This window comes from Chroicocephalus ridibundus, chromosome 21, assembly GCF_963924245.1.
Source record: "Chroicocephalus ridibundus chromosome 21, bChrRid1.1, whole genome shotgun sequence".
Classification (NCBI taxonomy): domain Eukaryota; kingdom Metazoa; phylum Chordata; class Aves; order Charadriiformes; family Laridae; genus Chroicocephalus; species Chroicocephalus ridibundus.
This window is the reverse complement of record NC_086304.1, coordinates 8,158,827-8,180,443: the sequence shown is the minus strand read 5'-3', so window position 1 is coordinate 8,180,443 and position 21,617 is coordinate 8,158,827.

Below are 21,617 nucleotides of genomic sequence, written 5' to 3'. Positions count from 1 at the left end.
GGGTGGAGGCCCCATCCCTGGAGACATCCAAGGCCAGGCTGGATGAGGCTCTGAGCAACCTGATCTAGTTGAAGACGTCCCTGCTCACTGCCGGGGGTTGGACGAGATGGCCTTTAAGGGTCCCTTCCAACCCAACACATTCCATGACTCTGTGACACGCTGGAAGGGCACACTTGGTTATTTACTGCACAGGGGCCGGGGTCAGACCAGCCGTCAGGGAGACCTTCCCGTTGGGTCCCGGGGCTCAGAAAGGACCCCCCGGGCTTTCTGAACCCCTCCTCAGGGAGGAGTCAAGTACCATTGACCAGACGCTCAGTCCCTGGGTGTAACAGTTCCCCTCTTTGAGACTTCCAAAGGTCACTCTTTGGGGGTCTCACCTAAATCAGATGGTTATAATATTTTCAACTTTCAGGATTACAGAGACGAGCTGAAGCAAAGAAATAAACTCAACAGCAGATGGTCCTGTAGAGCAGGTATTCTTTATTAGCAGCGCTGCGGTCGCACTGGGGATTTTCCACCATAAGTGCTCCCACAATGATCTTATTTTGAGCCATTTATATTTACAAAATTGTTACGTATTCATTCGTTTTCCCTAAATCATTAACATAAGCACGCCCCCTCCCAGAACCAATTGCACAATCATGAGGCAAGTCATTTCGCGAATCACAGTCGTTCTGGTGGTCGTTTACTTCATCTGGTGGTCGTATCTTCCTCTCCGTCAGTTGCCCTCCAGATGAACTTTCCTCTTCAGCAATCCTCGAGGCATGCCTGCTATTGATTTGTTTACGTAGGTGACTTATTACTACCTGTTTTGCAACGCTTCCCTAAACCATCACCTAAAGCCATCACCTTGACAGGCTGCAGGATCGAGCCTTGGTTACTGACTCTAGGGCACGCGTTTTTCCAATGTCCTCGCTCTTTGCAGATCGCGCACTGAGCTTCTGCTAAACGAGTTCCTTCCCAACTCTTCTGTAGCCTCCTCTACTTCCCCGGGCCCCGTTCATTCTTCCCGGAGCAACTCCCATCAATGCGGCAATTAATCTCCCTTCTCTTTGATTCTCCCTCTCCTTTTCTCTGTTATTCTAGATGGTCCAAGCTACTTACACCAATGTTCCCAAGTCCCTCGAATCTTCTCCTTCTAACTTTTGGAGTTTCTTTTGTACATCCGGGGCAGACTGTCCCATAAAAATAGAGGCCAATTGCCCAGCCTCCTCTCGGGGTCCACGTTCGTGTATTTCCTAGCAGTATTCTTTACTCGTTCCATAAATGCAGGTGGCGATTCATTTGGTTCTTGTTTAACCTCATACGATTTTGACCAATCAATGGCTTTTGGCGTAGCATGTCTCATTCCGAATAACCGTCTCTGATATCTGGTTATCGCCCACAATCCTTCTGCCACTCTGGGTGGTTTCTTAAAGTGAAAAACAAATCTACATACATCCCATTTGTTTTCCCTGCTACAAAATAACATAAGCTGTAAAATTGTATTCTATTTTAAAGTCCCATTTCTTGTCCATTTTTCTTGATCTTCTGAAGTACATAACGGCCACCAATTGTTACAATATTCAATCAGCTGCTTTCTCGTGAGCGGGTCCCCTCCTATTTGTTTCCAACGCTTCAGTATACAACCTAAAGGAGTATACAACCTAAAGGAGACTTTTTCAAAATTCCCCCTTCCGCCAAGGGCTTGCTACCCATTATAGGATAGTACTAGTAGAACGAACAACACAAAACACAAAGAAAATGACAACTGAACATAGCACTTATTACACAAGACAAAATAACAAAACCTTAGGGCCTGAACCTTTTATACCAGACCTTTGCTCTTGGTGCGGCCCTTCCCCGCCTGGTGTTGAGGACAATACCTTTACGCTTATCAGCCGCGTTTCTCACAGGCTTTCATCCAGTGAGACCAACTCCTTCCCTTAGGTACCTTTACAGCCCAACCCTGCGAGGCTTATGCCTCGCCTTATGGACAGGCAACCCTTAATATCCCTTAAAGAAAAGAATGCCTTCACCTTTCCAGGGGCCTTGCTCGGAGCTCTTTGGTCCGGGGATCGGAGGTTCTCCCTGAGAATCCCTCGGTGCCAGATGGAGGCCCTGCAATTCCAAGGATCTGTCGAGATTCAGAGGCAGAGTCCCATCTGGGTCGCCAGAAACTGTCACCGAAATCGGGAATGAACTTCTTAACACCGATGTAGTCTTAAGAAGCAGGCATTCTTTTATTCAGCACCGGGGACGTGGGGGATCTCTCCACCTGACATGTCCACTGAATGTGAGATTCACAGAGACTTACATCCATACAGAATATGCGTGGTCGTTACATGTCTCAGCACTCATTGCCACGTTCATTACATTTCCAGAACTCATCTCCATATTCACATCCCCTTGGCACATGCACATTAACTCTGTTAGGGGCTTCATGGTAGGTCTTGGGTGGTTCCTAGTGGTGTACGGTGGCTGGTTTGAGCTGATAATAGAGGAATCTCTTTGTGTGGACTGGGGAAGATAAATGCAGCAGCTTTTGCAACTCCCCCATTTATTTTGCGAGCTTGTTATCGGTCCCTCCAGTCTCTTCGGGGATGTGGTATTCTTCGCTGTTTGTTCTTCACAAGGAGCTACGTTTACCTATTTACCAGACTCAGTCCCTGGTTGTAACCCCGCTGTGTGAGCCGATGCGGGCAGGACGCAGGAACAACCACAAAACCACGGATGAAAGGCAAAGAACAAGTTTCTTCTCGATACCTCACAGACCAGGGAATCTCCGAAGCAACACCCGGGCAGAGGCACGGAAGCAGGGACTGCGGGCACCGTGGAGTGAGAGAGAGTCCTTGTTAGCAAGAGCCCTTGGCAGCGAGAGAGTCCTTGTGAGCAAGAGCACGCACGGACTCCCTGTTCTGCCTGGCATTTAAAGGGTTCAAACAGGCATCGTTTTCCCACTGTGCTTTGATCTTCTTCAGCACCAGGCCAGGATTCTCAAGTGGCTGGATAAGGTGTCCCTGAGTCCATCACAGGTTTATGTTATCGAAGTGCAAGTGTTTTTCTTGCAAGCGTCCGAGACTGAATAACAATTAGTGTGATATATGTGTTTTCCAGCACCCAGCTGTGAGTCACTTGAGCGTATTAACAATCCTCCTCGCCGATCTTCTGTTGCTTTCCCACGACTGCCCTCCCTGCAATGGACCTTATTGTGCACCCAACTTAGGAGACAAATCTTCTACACCAATCTGAGTCGCAGCAACATTATTCTTTTTCTTCTTTTTTATGTTTGTCCTTTTTCTGTCTCTGGTTTCAGTTGAGGCTGTTTGGTTTTGCCATCTTCCCATGAACCTGCACTCGGTAAATGCATGTGTACTTTGGTTTTCCCCAGTTGCTCTTCACAAGGAGTTTGAGATAGGAGAAGGCTCTGGGATGCGGGGCGTTCTGCGAGGAAAAGAGGGAAGAGGAATCGGAGGTGTTAAGAGCCACAATGCAGTCAAGGTATCTCCCCCCACCAGCCCTGCTCCTGCTCAGGAACAAGCTCCTGACAGTGGGTGGGAGCGGCTGTGGAAACCTGAGGCTGGCTCTGGTAGCGGGGTGCTGGGGAGGCTGGGGACACGGGGAGGGGGAAGGCACCTGGCACCCTCTGCATGGGCCCGGCTGGGGCTCAGCCTCCCTCCCCTCTGCCCCTTCCCTCTGCGCCTCGCTCTGTGCCGGCAGAGAGGCCGGGGAGGTGCTCCTTTGCGTGGGGCAGCTGGTGTGACACCCCCCCGAGCTCCCGCTGTCTGCTCTGCCCGCTTTCCTGCGGGCAGGCGTGAGAGCAGCGGGAGAGAAGGGGCATGCTATGCTGGGAGGAGAGGACACCGTCCAGCCTGCCAGCAGGCCACGGGATGGAGCCAGGGTGCTGCCCGACGGCTTTCTCCAGCGGGCGTCTCGGTTTCTCCATGGCACAAAGACGTTGCTCGGGTGCAGTGGCTGCGTGTGCAGCGGGCTCTGCTGAAGGCAGCCAGGGATCTCTTGGGACTCATGCTCCCACGGGCCTGACCTTGCCCTCACTGTCCTTTTGCTAGCACCACCGCGTGCCACTCAGCCCTCCCAACCCCACCAGCTCTCTCCTGGCGGTGACCCAGGCCCCCTCTGCCCAGGGAGAAAGCATTCACGCTCCTCCTGCCATGGCCCTGCAGGCAAACCTGCTTTGCTCCCTGGCATCTTCCCCCAACACCGTGCGTGCATCGCACCTTCAGAGGGAAGGTCTGAATGGCCTCTTTTGCCACATCGTACATGAAGGTCACCAGGAGAGTTTCCTCTTCTCCGTCCACATCCACTCCCTGTGGGGCAAAGCACAAGGAGAGCAGCTCAGACTCGTCCCGACAAAGAGGGAACGTAGGTGCTGGGTCAGCCCTGTTACCTACCCACCCTCCCCTGGGGCTCTAGCCCTAGTCTAGCACTGGTTACGGTGGAGCTCAGGCTCCGCTTGAGTTTTAGTCAAGAACCCTGAGCTGCTTGGCCAGAACAAGTCTTAAGAGGGAGGAGACCTCTAGAGCCCTTAGGAGGAGACTCCTAGAGCCTCACCAGGGCCCTGCAGTGCTCAGGAGACCGGGACTCCAACCTCAGAGGAGGCACAAAAGCAAGGAAGACCCTGTCATGGCTTTCCCCCAGGACCAGATCCGCACCAGAAGCACCCAGCAGAGACTTACAAAGACAGCGATGTCCCTGGGGGCGCTGGTGACGGTCCCAGATGGAGAGACTTCTTTGGAGATGTGCTGCACAGTGATGGCAGTCAGGTGGACTCGCGCTGGCAACCTGATGACCACCTGGCCCTGATGCCCTGGGAAAGGCCAGCAGTTTCCTGGGGAAACATCCGGCTGCAACCAGAAAGCCAGAGCAATGAAGCGTGAGAGAGTGTTGGGGCCAAGACAACTGCCCACGTAGCTTGAAGCGTAGGCACCGGTGTGTCTGTGGGGTCTATTTCAGCTTGAAAATGAGGTGTGTGTGAGGAAGTGGACAGAAGCAGGAGGCCTCCTTCCCTGACCGACCTTTGCCAGGGCTGTCAGTATTATGGAGCAGAGGAGAACAGCGGTTACGAAACCATTCTAGTCAGGGCCTTGCAGAAACACATCCCTGCCCAGGGGCTCTGCAGGGCACCCCCCACCTCTCGCCTCCCACCCCCAAGACGGCGCAACACTGGACCGAAGGGAGAGCCCTGAGGTCAGTCTCCAACTTCACAGGAAGAAAGGAAAGAATTCCCTCTCGATTTCTGCTACAATACCTGCAAAATGCGATCGGGACTGCGGGGAGTGCAAAAGAACTCAATAAACCTCCAGAACCAGTCGTTTTTGCAGGTGTAGGTCTCCGAAGTTCTCTGCAGGTCAATGCTGGCACCTGCAGGGAAGGGAAAGCAGACGACTGCAAGAGGCCACAGACGAGGAGGGCTTGGTGCTCAGACACTATTTCTGACACCGCCGGCCAGCTGCGCCTCTGTCAGTCCTGTCCTCGTCCCAGGCTGGTGGGCTGCCCAGCTGCCCAGCCGCGCAGGGGAATGACAGCGGCCACGTGCCTGGTGACTGCTGCACTCCCAGCGCCAGCAGGAGAAGGTCTGAGGGTTCTGGGAGACAGACGGTGCCCATGTGAATGGCAGCAGACCCAAGCTGAGGGCTTGCTGCGTGGGCAGCCAAGGACGGCCCGGCCATCTCCTTTTCCAATGCTGAGGAGAGGAAGAGAGCCCCTCCGTCCGCACAGGAACACGTGCGGGGGCAGCGCCAGAGGCAGCGTGAGGATGCCGAGGGCAGGGTTGGGAGGGAGTCTGAGAGAGCTGCTCTGCCACAGCCTTGCCCTGGGACCCCCCAAGCATTTCAGCTCCCCCACTTTGGAGAGCAGCGCCTGGAGCGCAGGCGCCTTTGGGGAGGGCTGCAGACAAGCGCAGGGCAAGGAGACGGGGCTGCTTGTGTCCATACCAGAGCTTTGCAGGGCCCAGTCAGACATCTCCACGTAGGCTTCCAAAGCCCTCTCAGATGCTGCCTGCTTCATTTCCTCGACTTCCTGGGAACGCCATAAACAAACAGAGAAAAGGAGCACATCAACGTTCAGCGTGGCTACTAGCGCCCGGAGCAGCAAAGGGCCACTGTCAGAAAGGCAAGGCAAACCCTCTCCACGGAGCTGCAGGACTGAGGAACAGTGTCTGTGTCCACAGCCATGGCCACGGCCCCGAGGTGGGTTGATGAGGGTCCCCACACCCTCGTCCCCATCCTCCACACTCTCCAGGGCAGGTGGAAGGTGGACTCAAGCCCTGCCAGCGATGGCTGGCCCCCCGTGAGCGTGCCTGGGTCCCACCCCTGCCTGAGGAGCCCAGCCAGAGCAGCCAGAGGTGCTGGCGTGCCAAGGGAGTCCTGCGCTGCCTGAAGCGGCCGGTGAAAGTGGGGCCGGAGAAGGGCCTGTGCAGCCCAGGAGGCCCCTGGGGCAAAGGCTGGCTGACTGCAGTCAGCAGTCCCACACACCCACAGCCCCAAGGGCTTCTGCCCAGCCAAGCCTCCTTCCCCAACACGCCGCAGCATCTGCTTCACGCTGCTGATCTCTGCCCTCAGCCGAGCCACCTCCTCCAGCATTAGCTGCATCTTTTGAGTTTGCTGCGCCATTAAAACTGGGCAGTTCCTGCAGGAACCAGGAAAGCAGATGTTGTCAGAGAGCTGCCCACCCCACTGGGAGCCTCTGAGCTCAGCAAGGAGGAGAGACACGCGTGCGTTCCCTGCTTTGCCAGCGCTTCCCTTCCGCACCAGCTGGCGCAAGAGGCAAAGGCAGGAAGGGCCGTGCGGGAGCCCCGGCTCTCAGGCAAATGGGTGCAGGGACACGAGGTCGTCTGACCCTTCTGCACAGACCCAATTCCAGCTCAGGAAACATCGCTTACCTCAGGGGCTTCAGGCCTGTCAGCGAGGTCCCGCAGTGAACATCAGCTGCAATTCACATCAGCAAGAGACAGTTATTTTACCGGGGGTGCTGGCGATGCCTGCAGTGGCGTTGTCTGTCCCTGTTGCCTTGGGGCTGGGGCAGCAGGTGAGCTGAGGAGGCGGGGGGACGTGGGGTGCAGGGAGAGGACACACCTCTGACCGGGGGCCATCAGCCCGGGCTTGAGCGGACTGCGCAGCCGTGATCTTCAGGTGTGCTCGGTGCCCCAGAGCTATTCCCCATTTCCCCTCACTGCCCCAGTGAGCACCGAGACCAGGCTGCTGGGCGAGGAGAGGTACCTCTCCATCGGTCCCCCTGCATGGCCCCTGCCCTCTGGGAATCCCCAGGTCAGGCTTGCAAAGAGCTACCCCCGTCTCTCGCAGAGGTGCCGACTAAGTGAGCCCTGTGGTCCGGTAGGCAGGGCAGCAGTGTGACTGGGAGGCTACCAGTCTTACTGGGAGCCCAGAAGGCAGTCCCACTCAAGGACTTGCTTGGGAAGCACTTGGGCCACGGGAGTTTCCGCACATACTGGCCCAAAAGGAAAGGTGGCGTCCAGCCCAGCCAGGCTGTCGCTCTCAGATGGTTGCTCATGAAAACTCACCAAGAGCCAGGGGGAGCAACAAGAAGACTTGCAAGAACGCCTTCTTCTGCAGGGCCATCTTTTGCCTGAAAAAGAGGGAGTCCTGGTGCTGTCATGATCCAAGCCTTGGACAAACCCCTTCACAGGCGGATTTCCCTTTTCAGGCCAAACAGACACCATTTTGGAAGCCTGCTGCTGACAGAGAACTGACAGAGCAGCGTCCAGCAGGAACACGATTTCTGTCCACATCGTTCAACGCTGCCGGCAGCTCTTCCCCAAAGGAAGGTCTCCAGGAAGATCATCCCAGGAAGCAAAGACGTCGAGCACACGAAGAGTGCTTTCCAGCAGTCTTTCTGGTGCGGACCTTGCTCTCCCTCTGGCTGAGGAAGCAGGCCTGTTCTCCCTTGCCATCACACACATCCCTCTTAGGGCAAGTGTTTTCCCGCAGAGCTGGGAAGCGCAGGAGCCTTGTCCGCCTTTCCTCCCAGAGGCCTCCACAGACCGGCGTGGTCTCTTGCCTGAACTGGGGAAAACCCTTGCCCTGCGGAGGCTTGGCTCTGCACCCGAGCGTCTGGCTACGGGGCAGTTTGTCCTGCCGCAGCCAAAGCTTGGGGCTGCAGCAAATGGCTGCCGAGGGGCTTTGCTCTTGGCTCCCCTGAGAATGGCCACAGCACGAGCAGCGCCCAAGCTGAGGCGCCCCACTGGGAGCCCCGGGCTGCTGGCTGGGGAGCACCCTCTGCTCTGCCCTTTGCTGGCACCGGCCCTCAGACACCCCTGTTCTACCCCCCATCCGCAGCAGAAACATGTCGTACGTACGCGGCCAAGAGGCACATGCTCAGCAGATGTCTCCACAGAGAGACCAGGGCAACAGCCAGAAGGCAAGGAAGGCTGAAGACCGTCCCTGGGCCAAGAAACCAGAGAAAAGTTAAGCCTGCCCCTTGAGATCTCTTCTCTAGGATGCCCAGCCAGGCATATTTCAGCTCCCTGTGGGGAGGTGGGCACCGAGTCCCAGGCACGCCCTCCCCGGGGCAAAGAGCAGGGCAGCCTACACTGGACAAGGGGATGGAATGCACCCTCACTAAGTTTGCAGGTGACACCAAGTTGGGTGGGAGTGTCGACCTGCTTGAGGGTAGAAAGGCGTTGCAGAGGGATCTGGACAGGCTGGATCGATGGGCTGAAGGCCAATGGCATGAGGTTCAACAAGGCCAAGTGCCAGGTCCTGCACTTGGGTCATAACAACCCCATGCAGCACTACAGGCCTGGGGAGGAGTGGCTCGAAAGCTGCCCGGCAAAAAAGGACCTGGGGGTGTTGGTCGACAGACGGCTGACTATGAGCCAGCAGTGTGCCCAGGTGGCCAAGAAGGACAACAGCATCCTGGCCTGTATCAGGAGCAGTGTGGTGAGTACGACTAGGGCAGTGAACATTCCCCTGTACTCAGCACTGGTGAGGCCCCACCTCAAGTGCTGTGGCCAGTTTTGGGCCCCTCCCCACAAAAAAGACATTGAGGCACAGAGAAGGGCAACGGAGCCGGTGAGGGGTCTGGAGCACAAGTCTTGTGAGGGGCAGCTGAGGGAGCTGGGGCTGTTTAGCCTGGAGAAAAGGAGGCTGAGGGGAGACCTCGCTCTCTGCAACTCCCTGAAAGGAGGGTGTAGAGAGGTGGGGGTCGGTCTCTTCTCCCAAGTAACAGGCCATAGGACAAGAGGAAACGGCATCAAGTTGTGCCAAGGGAGGTTTAAACTGGACATTAGGAAAAATTTTTACACAGAAGGGGTTATTAAGCATTGGAACAGGCTGCTCAGGGGAGTGGTTGAGGCACCATCCCTGGAGGTGTTTAAAAGACGCGTAGACATAGTGCTTAGTGATGAATTTTGTCATAGTTAGGTTGATGGTTGGACTAGATGGTCTGAAAGGTCCCTTCCAACCTAGGCAATTCTATGATTCTACGATTCTCCTGCCACTTGTGACAACTGGCCCGAGCTCTGGCACAGCGCGGCTCTCCACGTTCACCCCGGAGGACTTTGGAGCAAGCAGCAGTGCTGAGCTTCCTTGCGATTTCTGTGGCCTTGTCGCGCCCCTCGGCAGGCCCTTGAGCGGCTGAGCCGGCAGGTGAAGGGCGCATCACCAGCTCCACGCCAGCGCTCGGGTCCCTGTGGGAGGACAAAGACAAATGCCGGCTGCCCACCGTCCCCAGGCCGCGGGAGCCGAGGCGGGGAGGAGTAGCCTGAGCGGAGGCCCCTGCCAGAGGAAGGGCTGTCCCAGCAGCAGCGAGAGCGGGCAGCAGGGCTGGGGTCCCCCTCCTTTCCCCACCCTTTGCGGGACAGGCCTGCCCCGGGAGAAGAGGAGGCGAGCTGGCAGCAGCAGTCCCCCGCCCCGGGAAGCCCGCCCGGCAGCGCAGCCCCGTTCTCACCCTGCCGGCCGTTGGTTTCCCTTGGTCCCCAAGGAGCCTTTGGAGGCCCCTGGGCGTCTTGTCTGGGGGGCCTTTCTCCTCGCCATCTCGGGCAAAGGCAGGTTCCCCGCTGAGCCCCAGCAGCGTGTCCTGTCCCCAAAACCAGCTCCAGCAGCAGCCTCTCGCCGCAGCCAGCAGGAGCCTGTCCAGGGCCGCAGCCACAGGGCAACTGTGGGCTCCTGCCCCACACGCCACAGCGCTGTGCAGGCAGCCAGCTGTGACCTCACAGTGGTGTCACCTCTGACGTCATGCTGGGGCTGCCCAGGGCTGAGCAGGGCGGGGAGACCCTGTGCTCCTTCCTTCTCCTTGCGGGATATTAATTGTTCAGCATAAATACATACGTTTTAAGTAGAATAAATGATTTAGGATTATCATTCGGTGTGATTTGTGCTGCTTGCTTAGCTCTACTTAGCATGAGGTGCTGGATTTGCTGAAACCTTTAGGCTGGAAAAGAATCCAATGAGATGTTAGAAGACACCAGACCAAAAATCATCACCATTGGCCCCCTCCTTGCTGTGCTTCTGGAAGTCTCCAGGGAATGTCCTGCAGTGATCTGCAGCTGTGAGCAGCCCTCAGCCACGCAGAACCCTCTCAGCAGCAGGACCTTGCCCCGCCGGGGGATGCTCCTTCCATGCAGAACTTCTCCCCACAGTGATGTGGTGGGCTTCCCAGGCAGGCTGAGAGCTGACCCTGGCAGGTGGCGGAGTCCCTGCTCCGGCACACAGACCCCTGGGGTGCAGGGAGCCTGCTCTGAAGGACAGCCCTGGGCACCCCTGGCTGCACACCCACCTTCACAGCTATTCAAAGTGCCTGACAAGAGCTCCCACATGTACAGATCCCGTAAGCTGTGGCTGTGCCAGCTTTAGGAGATGCCTCCAGCAACTCCGCCTGCAGTGCCCTGCACCCGCAGACTTACCCTGTCAAGGGCTGCAAAGATTTCTCCTCCAGTGAGCTCTCAGTCGTCCTCCCAATCCTGACACCTTCAAGCTCTCTCTCTGCCTTGCTCATCTCCCTGAGACACCCTGGCAGTGCCCTCAGCCCTGCTGCGCTTGGCAGAGGAGCTGCTCCCGGGCAGAGCTGTCTCTCTGCAGCGCTGCCCGCTTGCCGTGAGCTCCCTCCATCCCAGGAGCCCAGCCCAGCTCAGACGCAGAGGACCAGCCCAAGGAGTTTTAATGACCCCTCTGGTGGGTTCGAGGCCCAGTCCGTGAACCTCCGACGCTGCGAGGAAGTTGAAGGAACCTCTCAAGGAGTCAAAGTCGGGTTCAAACTCCAAAGTTTCTTGTGGTGTTGATGGGTCCCACTGAGGGACACCACTGAGGAATTGCCCCCAGGGTCTGGTTACAGCAGAAAACTGGAGGCAGCGATGGCAGGTCGGGAAAAGCAAGTTGAAGGTGACTCTGATGCTGGGTAAACGTGGATGTGTTTCATTAATGCAAAGGGCCAAGCCCTGACTCCATCGCCCAAAGGGCCAAGGCCTGACCCCCAGCCCCCAGGAAGGGAGATCCTCTCCCTCACTCCTTCCTCAGGGCTCTTCCTGGGACAGTGGGATGTGGAGATGTGCAATGCCAAGGGCAGGACTATGGTACGACACCTCCCAGGCTCCTGAGTATGGACAAGGAGGCAACGAGACCCCAGTGCTGGAAGGGCTGGTTGTCTCAGAGGCATCAGTGGCAGAGACAACAGCCGTAGCCCAAGACATGAAGAGGCTGGCTCTGTTAGGGGACTTCCAGCTTTGCCACATCCCTCTATCTTCTCCACCACAGGCTGTCCTACGGTGTCCCATCACCTCTGCCTCTTTCCCTGCAGGCTGCAGTCATCCACCCGGCTGCCCCATCTTGCTGTCACCTTCCTTTGCTGAGATCTCTCCATCCTCCCTGGCTCTTCCTTGAAACACAAAGCCTTGGGCTGATCCAGACTCCTTCTGGGTGGCGTGTTGCACCACAGCACTGCCCTTGGAGTGACGTTTCTTTCTCCTCGTGGCCAGGCTGCACCTCCCCACCTGCATGTTGGGGAGTTCTTTCTTTCTCAGGCTGTTTTCCACTAGGAAGAAAAGCTCCACCAGCTCTGAAAGCACCCTTCCAGCACGCTCAGGCTCCTCCTATACCGTCCCCAGTCTCCAAACCACTGAGCCCAGGGCTCTCAGCCTCTAGATACTGGTCAAGTGCTTGAGGCCTCCAAACCCTGTCTTGGGAGATCTCTGGGCTCTCTCCACAGTGTTTGCAGATGAAATCGCAGTGGTCATAGGCCAAGAAAGATGGAGTGAGACTTTTTACGAGGGCCTTTAATAGCAGAACAAGGGGCAATGGCTTTACACTGGAAGAGGTTATATTTAGGTTGGCCATAAGGAAGAAATGCTTTATGATGAGCGTGGTGAGACCTTGGAACAGGTTGCCCAGAGCAGTTGTGGATGCCCCATCCCTGGACGTGTCCAAGGTCAGGAGCTTGGAGCAACCTGAACTAGTGAAAGACGTCCCTCCTCACGGCAGGGGGTTGGACTAGATGATCTTTTAGGTCCCTTCCAACCTGAACCATTCTATGATGCTTGGATTCTAATATGCCCAACTCCTCCTGCACAAGGCTGCAAACACCTACATACACCATATAGGGATTTTCACCTGACCTAGTCTCCAACCCTTAGATAAAAAAGAAAGGATTGCCATTTCTAGGACAGAAGTTGCCATGTTTTCAGAGGAACAATTCAAAACCCAAAAGGAAAAAAAATCCTTCCAAGAAAGTCCTGGCATAGTTGCATCAATTCAGTTAGTTAAGTGAGCCAATGGGAGAGCCTTGCACGGTGACCTTGCCAACGGAAGAGGGTTTTTTTTCTTTCGGGGTCTGAGACTCATGTTGGGACGCCAGAAAGTGCATTTGGGGACTGTGCAAGACTTGCCATGGGATGTCTAGGAAAGGATCAAAGGTTTGTAGACGAACGACCATGGGAAAATAGAGAGAAAAGGGCTGAAAGGAGATGGTCATGTGTAACCAGATGGCTGGTCAGGACACTTCCCTGGCTGTGCCCTGCAACGGATCACCGCAGCCTGCCCTGTTTTCTTAATACCTCCCTTTCCAAGAGCTTTGTGGGGCAAGGGAGATCTCTGCTCTATGCACAGATGGAGGTTCAAGTGCCAGCAACCGGAGTGGGAACCACAAGCCCTAAGTTCTTTTGTACTTTGGGGGACCAGCAACTGGTGAGACTGGCGGGTGTGCACTTAAGATTGGTGTGTATGGTAGTGGTTTAATCACAAGCAAACACCAAACAAGAGAAACCAGAGAGTAAAACACACCTGCGAGCAAGTCATTTTTGAGGGCCTAAGTCTGGACTGGACGCTAGAGAGACCAGAACGTCTGCAAGTTGGGTACTGGAGGAAGAAGGTAGCCCAGACCGCCTCCTAGAGAAACTGGGGGGTCACAGAATCATAGAATTGCTTAGGTTAGAAGGGACCTTTCACATCATCCAGTCCAACCATCCACCTAACACTGACAAAAACCATCACTAAACCATGTCGCTAAGCACTATGTCTACCCGTCTAATTTTAAATACCTCCAGGGATGGTGATTCCACCACTTCCCTGGGCAGCCTGTTCCAATGCTTAATAACCCTTTCAGTGTAAAAAATTTTCCTGACGTCCAATCTAAACGTCCCCTGGTGCAACTTGATGCCGTTTCCTCTTCTCCTGCCTTCCTACCCTTGGGCAGGTCGACACTCACACCCAACTTGGTGTCATACTGAGGGTGCAATCGATCCCATCGTCCAGATCATTGATAAAGATTTTAAACAGAATCGGCCCCCGTACTGAGCCCTGGGGAACACCACTTGTGACCGGCCGCCCACTGGATTGAGCTCCATTCACCACCACTCATTGGGCCCGGCTGTCCCAGCAGTTTTTCACCCAGCGAAGCGTACGCCCATCCAAGCCATGGGCAGCCAATTTCTCCAGGAGAACGCTGTGGGAAACTGTGTCAAGAAGCTTTACTAAACTCCAGGTAAACAACATCCACAGCCTTTCCCTCATCCACTCAGCGGGTCACCTTGTTTTAGAAGGGGATCAGGATTGTCAAGCACGACCTGCCTTTCATGAACCCATGCTGACTGTGCCTGATCGCCTGGTTGTTCTTCATGTGCCACATAATGGCACTCCGGATGACCTGTTCCATAATCAGGATGATGTCTTCCAAGTTGCTCTTCCATGCGGATGATGTGGGAAGGGAGGTGCAATGACACGTGCAGAATGACAGCAGGACACCTCCCAGGCTCCCAGGTGGGGACGAGGAGGCCATCAGGCTCTTGTACTCCTTATAGGCATCAGTGGCAGAGGTAACAGTCACAGACACGGAGATTAAGACCTTGGATCTCTTGGGGGCTTTTCACATTTCAACAGCCCCACACTGTTGAAACCACCGCAGGCTGTCCTATTGTGTTCCACACCTGGGCATGTTCCCTGCAGGCTGCAGACATCTCCCCTGCTTCTCCACCTTGCTCTCGCCTGAGCAACTCACTAAGCTTTCTGAAGTCTCGCCATCCTTCGGGGATATGTCTTTAGACACAAAGCCACGGGCTGATCCACATTCTTTCTGGATGGCCGCCTTTTCCACAGCACTGCCCTTGGAGTGACGTTTCTTTCTCCCGTTTCCTGTTTAAACCTCCCAAGCTACAAGTTCTGGCATTCTTTCTTTCTCATGCGGTCTCCCACGAAGAAGAAAAGCCCCATCATCTCTGAAACCGTCCTTCGAGCAACCCCTGTCCTGCCCAGAGCCTCTCCACCATGGGGCCAAAGGGGCAAAGAAGCCCACATTCCTCAGCCTCCCCACGCAGCGCGTGTGCACTATACGCTGAACCACACCTGGGCAGACCTCCTCTGGGCACTCTCCAGTTCCTCCCCACTCCTCCAAAATGGGGAGCTGCACGCAGGGGGACACTTTTCTTTGGGGGGCCACTCCAGTTCCCAGCACCTTCTCCTCAGGACCACTGCTCAGCACGTTAGGTCCCAGCGGGCTCTGATGCACCTTCCTCCCCCTCAGTGCAGGACCGGACACTTCTCCTTGTAAACTTCTGGAGGTTTCTCTTGGCCATAGCCCAGAGTTTCTCACGGTTCCCCTGAAGTGAAGCTCCATTGCCCTGGAATGAAGATCCATTTGCTCAGCTGTCAATGTTTCTATGCTGATGGCTCACCCTGGTGGTGCTGTCTCTCACAAGATAACCTGAGGAGTTGCAGGCCACGATAGACAATTAAAGGAGGTACTAGTTCAATAGAATTTCCGACTCAAGTAGGAAGTACCGTGACAACCATCACCAAAATACCAGGGAGGGTATTGGTACGGTGCGCTGCCTGTATGGCAGACTACGTCAGTGGGAAATATAGACCTGTAGAGACACACAGAGAAAAGGGATCCCTCCAGGAGCTGGTTTTACATCCTCTATCCAGAAGCCGGCCCCAGGATCTCCTCATCCCTCAGTTCCCCCCCACATAAACAAGCACACGCACACACAACTGCCTGTCTCCGGTATGGAAACACAAAACCCCTGAGGCTGGCAGGCAGCCAGCTTCCACCTCCTCTGTGCTTCCTCTTCAGGCTTGGGTTTTGTCAGCAGCTTCTTTCTCATCCACGCCGTCCTTTCTGAATGTCAAGGCGGGCCATTGTGGAGCGTGAAGAGGAGATCCTCAAGCAGCCCTCCGCACCCTGCTTCTCCGCAGGGCCGTATCCCACAGGATTCTTCCAAGCCAGTCCCCCAGCAGGCCAAAGCCTGCTCTCCAGACGTCTCCTGCTCTCGGCCTTTTTCCTTTCTCTCAGGAGCCTCAACTCTACCTTCTTAGCCCTGGCTTTTACATCCCTGACTAGCTGTTGCTTGTTTGTTGGTATGAAGTCTGGAGCAGACGTTCACCCGCCACAAAGCTGCCAGTTTCCCAGGTTGTTCTGTCCTCTCCTGTTGACGCCTCAGCTCCCAGCCGAGTCTGTCTGTCCCCAGGCAGAGCTCCCTGCATTCCTGCTGCTGCCTCACAGAACGGGCCAGAGGAATGCCACAGAAATGATCGGAGGGATGGAACCCCTCTGCTGTGAGGACGGGCTGAGAGAGTTGGGGCTGTTCCGTCTGGAGCAGAGAAGGCTCCGGGGAGACCTTCTTGCGGCCTTTCGGTTGTTACTTCAGAGTCTTCCCCTCTGAGACCTGCTGTCTGCACTCTGTGTCTCTCCTTGCTTGCTCCCCTGGGGAGCTGAGAACCCGCTACTTCAGGGACACTGCAGCCAAGGCTGCCACTCCATTATCACAGCCCTGATCCTTTTTTCCCTGATTGCATGTAGGAGATCCAGGTGAGCATCACCTCTGTTGGCACATCTGGCAGCTGTGCTCAGAAGCCGGCCCCAGGAACCCACAGAAACTTCTGGGTCTGTTTGAACCCTGCAGTGTCCCCTCACCCAAAAGGGCTCACCGAATCTGCTGCCCGGCCCCTAGAGGATCTCCATTCCCCAAGGAAGCTCCTACGCTGAGGGCATCCCCCTCCTGATCTTAGAATCACAGAATCTTCATGGTTGGAAAAGACCTTGGAGATCATCGAGTCCAACCAAACAACCTACAATCTCCACACTAGCGCATGCCCTGAAGTGCCACATCTAGACATTTCTTAAACACCTCTAGGGATGGTGACTCAACCACCTCCCTGGGCAGGCTGTTCCAGTGCCTGACCACTCTTGCAGTAAAGTCATTCTTCCTAATATCTAACCTAAACCTCCCCTGCCGCAAGTTCAGGCCATTTCCTCTGGTCCTGTCATTATTCCCCTGGGAGAAGAGGCCAACCCCCACCTCTCTGCACCCTCCTTTCAGGGAGTTGTAGAGGGCAATGAGGTCTCCCCTCAGCCTCCTCTTCTCCAAGCTAAACATGCCCAGCTCCCGCAGCCTCTCCTCATATGCCCTGGTCTCCAGACCCCTCACCAGCCTGGTCGCTCTCCTCTGGACACGCTCCAGCACCTCAATGTCCCTCTTGTACAGAGGGGCCCAGAACTGAACACAGCACTCGAGGTGGGGCCTCACCAGTGCCCAGTACAGAGGCACCATCACTTCCCTGCTCCTGCTGGCCACGCTATTCCTGGTAGAAGCCAGAATGCTGTTGGCCCTCTTGGCCACCTGGGCACACTGCTGGCTCATGTTAAGCTGGCCGTCCACCAGCACCCCCAGGTCCTTTTCTGCCGGGCAGCTTTCCAGCCACTCTGCCCCAAGCCTGTAGCGTTGCTGTGGGTTGTTGTGACCGAAATGCAGGACCCGGCACTTGGCCTTATTAAACCTCATACAGTTGGCCTTGGCCCATCGATCCAGCCTGTCCAGGTCCCTCTGGAGAGCCTTCCTACCCTCAAGCAGATCAACACCCCCACCCAGTCTGGTGTCATCTGCAAACTTACTGAGGGTGCACTCAATCCCCTCATCCACATCATTGATAAAGACATTAAAACCGGCCCCAAAACTGAGCCCTGAGGGACACCACTGGTGACCGGCCGCCAAGAGGATTTCACCCCATTAATCCCAACTCTCTGGGCACGGCCAGCCAGACAGTTTTTAACCCAGCAAAGAGTACACTCGTCTATGCCATGGATCGCCAGCTTCTCCAGGAGAATGCTGTGGGGGACGGTGTCAAAGGCCTTGCCAAAGTCCAGATAGACAACGTCCACAGCCTTCCCTGCATCCAGAAGGTGGGTGACATGGTCATAGAAAGAGATCAGGTTGGTTAAGCAGCACCTCCCTTTCCTAAAGCCATGCTGGCTGGCCCCGATCCCTTGGCTGCCCTGCGCTTGCCGTGAGAGCTCACTCGAGATGATCCTCTCCATGATCTTTCCTGGTACCGAGGTCAGGCTGACAGGCCTGTAGTTCCCCGGATCCTCCTTCCGACCCTTCTTGTAGATGGGCGTCACATTAGCCACCCTCCAGGCATCTGGTACCTGCCCTGTTGACCAGGATTGTTGATAAATGATGGAGAGAGGCTTGGTGAGCTCTCCCGCCAGCTCCCTGAGTACTCTTGGGTGAATCCCATCCGGCCCCATAGACTTATCATAGCGCGCACTGCCCTGCTGCCCTCGGCAGCCCCACTCCCTGGCCGCCGCCCCCGGCCAGCTCTGCAGCGGGGAAGCTGATAAAACTGAGAAGATGATTGAGAAAAAGGAGACACTGTTTGAGAAACTGTCTAGGATGGAAGAAACATCCCGCTTTTCCCCTGCATGGACCCATGTCGCAGCCATTAGGAGAAGATGCCCTCCTACGAGACCGACTTGGAAGAAAAAGAAGACACTACGAGACACCTTGTGGTTTTACCTCGGTGCCTATGGAGAGGACCTGAGTAAGTGGGATGAAGGACCTACCTTGGCCCTACAGGCACTAGTTGCAAGGTAAAACAGATAGAAGAAAGAATTCTTCCAGGAGGGTGGCTGCTCCAGTGCCCAGGGAGCAGTTCTCTGGTCCGGGTCGGAACTCATCTGCTAACTGTAGATGTTGTCCTCAACATTAGAGGTGCCCTGCCTCCAGCCAGGAGGGGGAGAGGGATAACTGAGTTTATTGGGCTGTGTGGATTCGATGTCCTCGTGTATTAGAGCCACAAAAGCATAAAGACATGGTGGACAGCGGTGCACAGTGTACCCTATTGCCATTGACTCATAAAGGGACAAAATCTGTTGCTGATTCTGGTGTGACAGGTCTCAAGAACTGACTGTACTTCGGCCAAAGTGAGCCGAACTGGGAATAAATGGCGGAAGCGCTCCATTGTGAGTGGCCCAGACGCTCCGTGCATCCTTGGCGTAGACTTGCTCAAGAGAGGGTATTTCAAAGACCCGAAAGCGTATCGGTGGGCTGTTGGTATAGCAGCTGGAGGGACTGAGGACATTACACAGCTGTCTGCCTTACCCGGTCTTTCAGCTGACCCTTCTGTGGTGGGACTGCTGAAGGTTACAGAACAGCAGGTGCCAATGGCTGCTGCCAGGGTGATACCGTCGCTGGTGATACAGTAGCCTTGAACAGCACAAAAGGCTGGGGTGGAAAGCCCCTCAGGCCTTACTGATACCCAGTTGAAAAGAACATCTGGTTCCTCCTTACTGGAATAATGTAGCTAAGTTTGAAACGCTTTGTAAGCGGATGGGTTAGACATCTGCTGGGCTTAGTTGGATCCAAGGAAGTCTTGGGATGTTGTATCCTTGAGGAGAGTAGATGGGGAGAGATGCCAGAACAAGCTAGTTTGGTGAGAGCAGGAGTGCACCCACCATGGCTCCAGCACAGGCGCTGCCTCCAGCGGAGCTTCTGATGCTGCTGACCCCCGAATTTGGGCTCGTCCCGGCAGAAGTGGCACCGGCCGGGCGCAGGCAGCCTCGCAGGCCCCACACTGCCGGCTGCCCCAGCCCCGCGCCCTCCACTGGGGGCAGAAAGCGGGGTCTCCCAAACACACACCGCCGATCCCACCAACTCCTCCCCGCCGCGCCCCGCTCCCTGCGCGGTGGCGCTTTAGCACAGGAGTGGCCACTGGGAGCGTTCCGGGAGTGGTGGCAGCATTAGGGGCATTTCAGGAGCCCGGCACCAAGGGCCAATTTGTGGCGCGCGCAGCCATTGGCTTCACTTGTGGGAGAGAAGTGGGGAAATATTTATTAACATAAACCAGCGATTTAACAAAGTCAGCGGTGAATGTGGCAGCGCTTTACGAGACAGGCCGCGGAGGTGATCCGAGGGCGGGAGCCCCTCTGCTGTGGGGACAGGCTGAGAGAGCTGGGGGGGTTCAGCCTGGAGAAGAGAAGGCCCCGGGGAGACCTTAGAGCCCCTTCCAGTCCCTGAAGGGGCTCCAGGAGAGCTGGAGGAGCTGTTTGCGAGGGCACAGAGCCACAGCACGAGGGGCAATGGCTTTAAACTAGAGCAGGGCAGGTTTAGATCAGACATTAGGAAGAAGCTCTTTACACTGAGGGTGGTGAGACACCGGCCCAGGTTGCCCAGAGAGAGGGTGGAGGCCCCATCCCTGGAGACATCCAAGGCCAGGCTGGATGAGGCTCTGAGCAACCTGATCTAGTTGAAGACGTCCCTGCTCACTGCCGGGGGTTGGACGAGATGGCCTTTAAGGGTCCCTTCCAACCCAACACATTCCATGACTCTGTGACACGCTGGAAGGGCACACTTGGTTATTTACTGCACAGGGGCCGGGGTCAGACCAGCCGTCAGGGAGACCTTCCCGTTGGGTCCCGGGGCTCAGAAAGGACCCCCCGGGCTTTCTGAACCCCTCCTCAGGGAGGAGTCAAGTACCATTGACCAGACGCTCAGTCCCTGGGTGTAACAGTTCCCCTCTTTGAGACTTCCAAAGGTCACTCTTTGGGGGTCTCACCTAAATCAGATGGTTATAATATTTTCAACTTTCAGGATTACAGAGACGAGCTGAAGCAAAGAAATAAACTCAACAGCAGATGGTCCTGTAGAGCAGGTATTCTTTATTAGCAGCGCTGCGGTCGCACTGGGGATTTTCCACCATAAGTGCTCCCACAATGATCTTATTTTGAGCCATTTATATTTACAAAATTGTTACGTATTCATTCGTTTTCCCTAAATCATTAACATAAGCACGCCCCCTCCCAGAACCAATTGCACAATCATGAGGCAAGTCATTTCGCGAATCACGGTCGTTCTGGTGGTCGTTTACTTCATCTGGTGGTCGTATCTTCCTCTCCGTCAGTTGCCCTCCAGATGAACTTTCCTCTTCAGCAATCCTCGATGCATGCCTGCTATTGATTTGTTTACGTAGGTGACTTATTACTACCTGTTTTGCAACGCTTCCCTAAACCATCACCTAAAGCCATCACCTTGACAGGCTGCAGGATCGAGCCTTGGTTACTGACTCTAGGGCACGCGTTTTTCCAATGTCCTCGCTCTTTGCAGATCGCGCACTGAGCTTCTGCTAAACGAGTTCCTTCCCAACTCTTCTGTAGCCTCCTCTACTTCCCCGGGCCCCGTTCATTCTTCCCGGAGCAACTCCCGTCAATGCGGCAATTAATCTCCCTTCTCTTTGATTCTCCCTCTCCTTTTCTCTGTTATTCTAGATGGTCCAAGCTACTTACACCAATGTTCCCAAGTCCCTCGAATCTTCTCCTTCTAACTTTTGGAGTTTCTTGTGTACATCCGGGGCAGATTGTCCCATAAAAATAGAGGCCAATTGCCCAGCCTCCTCTCGGGGTCCACGTTCGTGTATTTCCTAGCAGTATTCTTTACTCGTTCCATAAATGCAGGTGGCGATTCATTTGGTTCTTGTTTAACCTCATACGATTTTGACCAATTAATGGCTTTTGGCGTAGCATGTCTCATTCCGAATAACCGTCTCTGATATCTGGTTATCGCCCACAATCCTTCTGCCACTCTGGGTGGTTTCTTAAAGTGAAAAACAAATCTACATACATCCCATTTGTTTTCCCTGCTACAAAATAACATAAGCTGTAAAATTGTATTCTATTTTAAAGTCCCATTTCTTGTCCATTTTTCTTGATCTTCTGAAGTACATAACGGCCACCAATTGTTACAATATTCAATCAGCTGCTTTCTCGTGAGCGGGTCCCCTCCTATTTGTTTCCAACGCTTCAGTATACAACCTAAAGGAGTATACAACCTAAAGGAGACTTTTTCAAAATTCCCCCTTCCGCCAAGGGCTTGCTACCCATTATAGGATAGTACTAGTAGA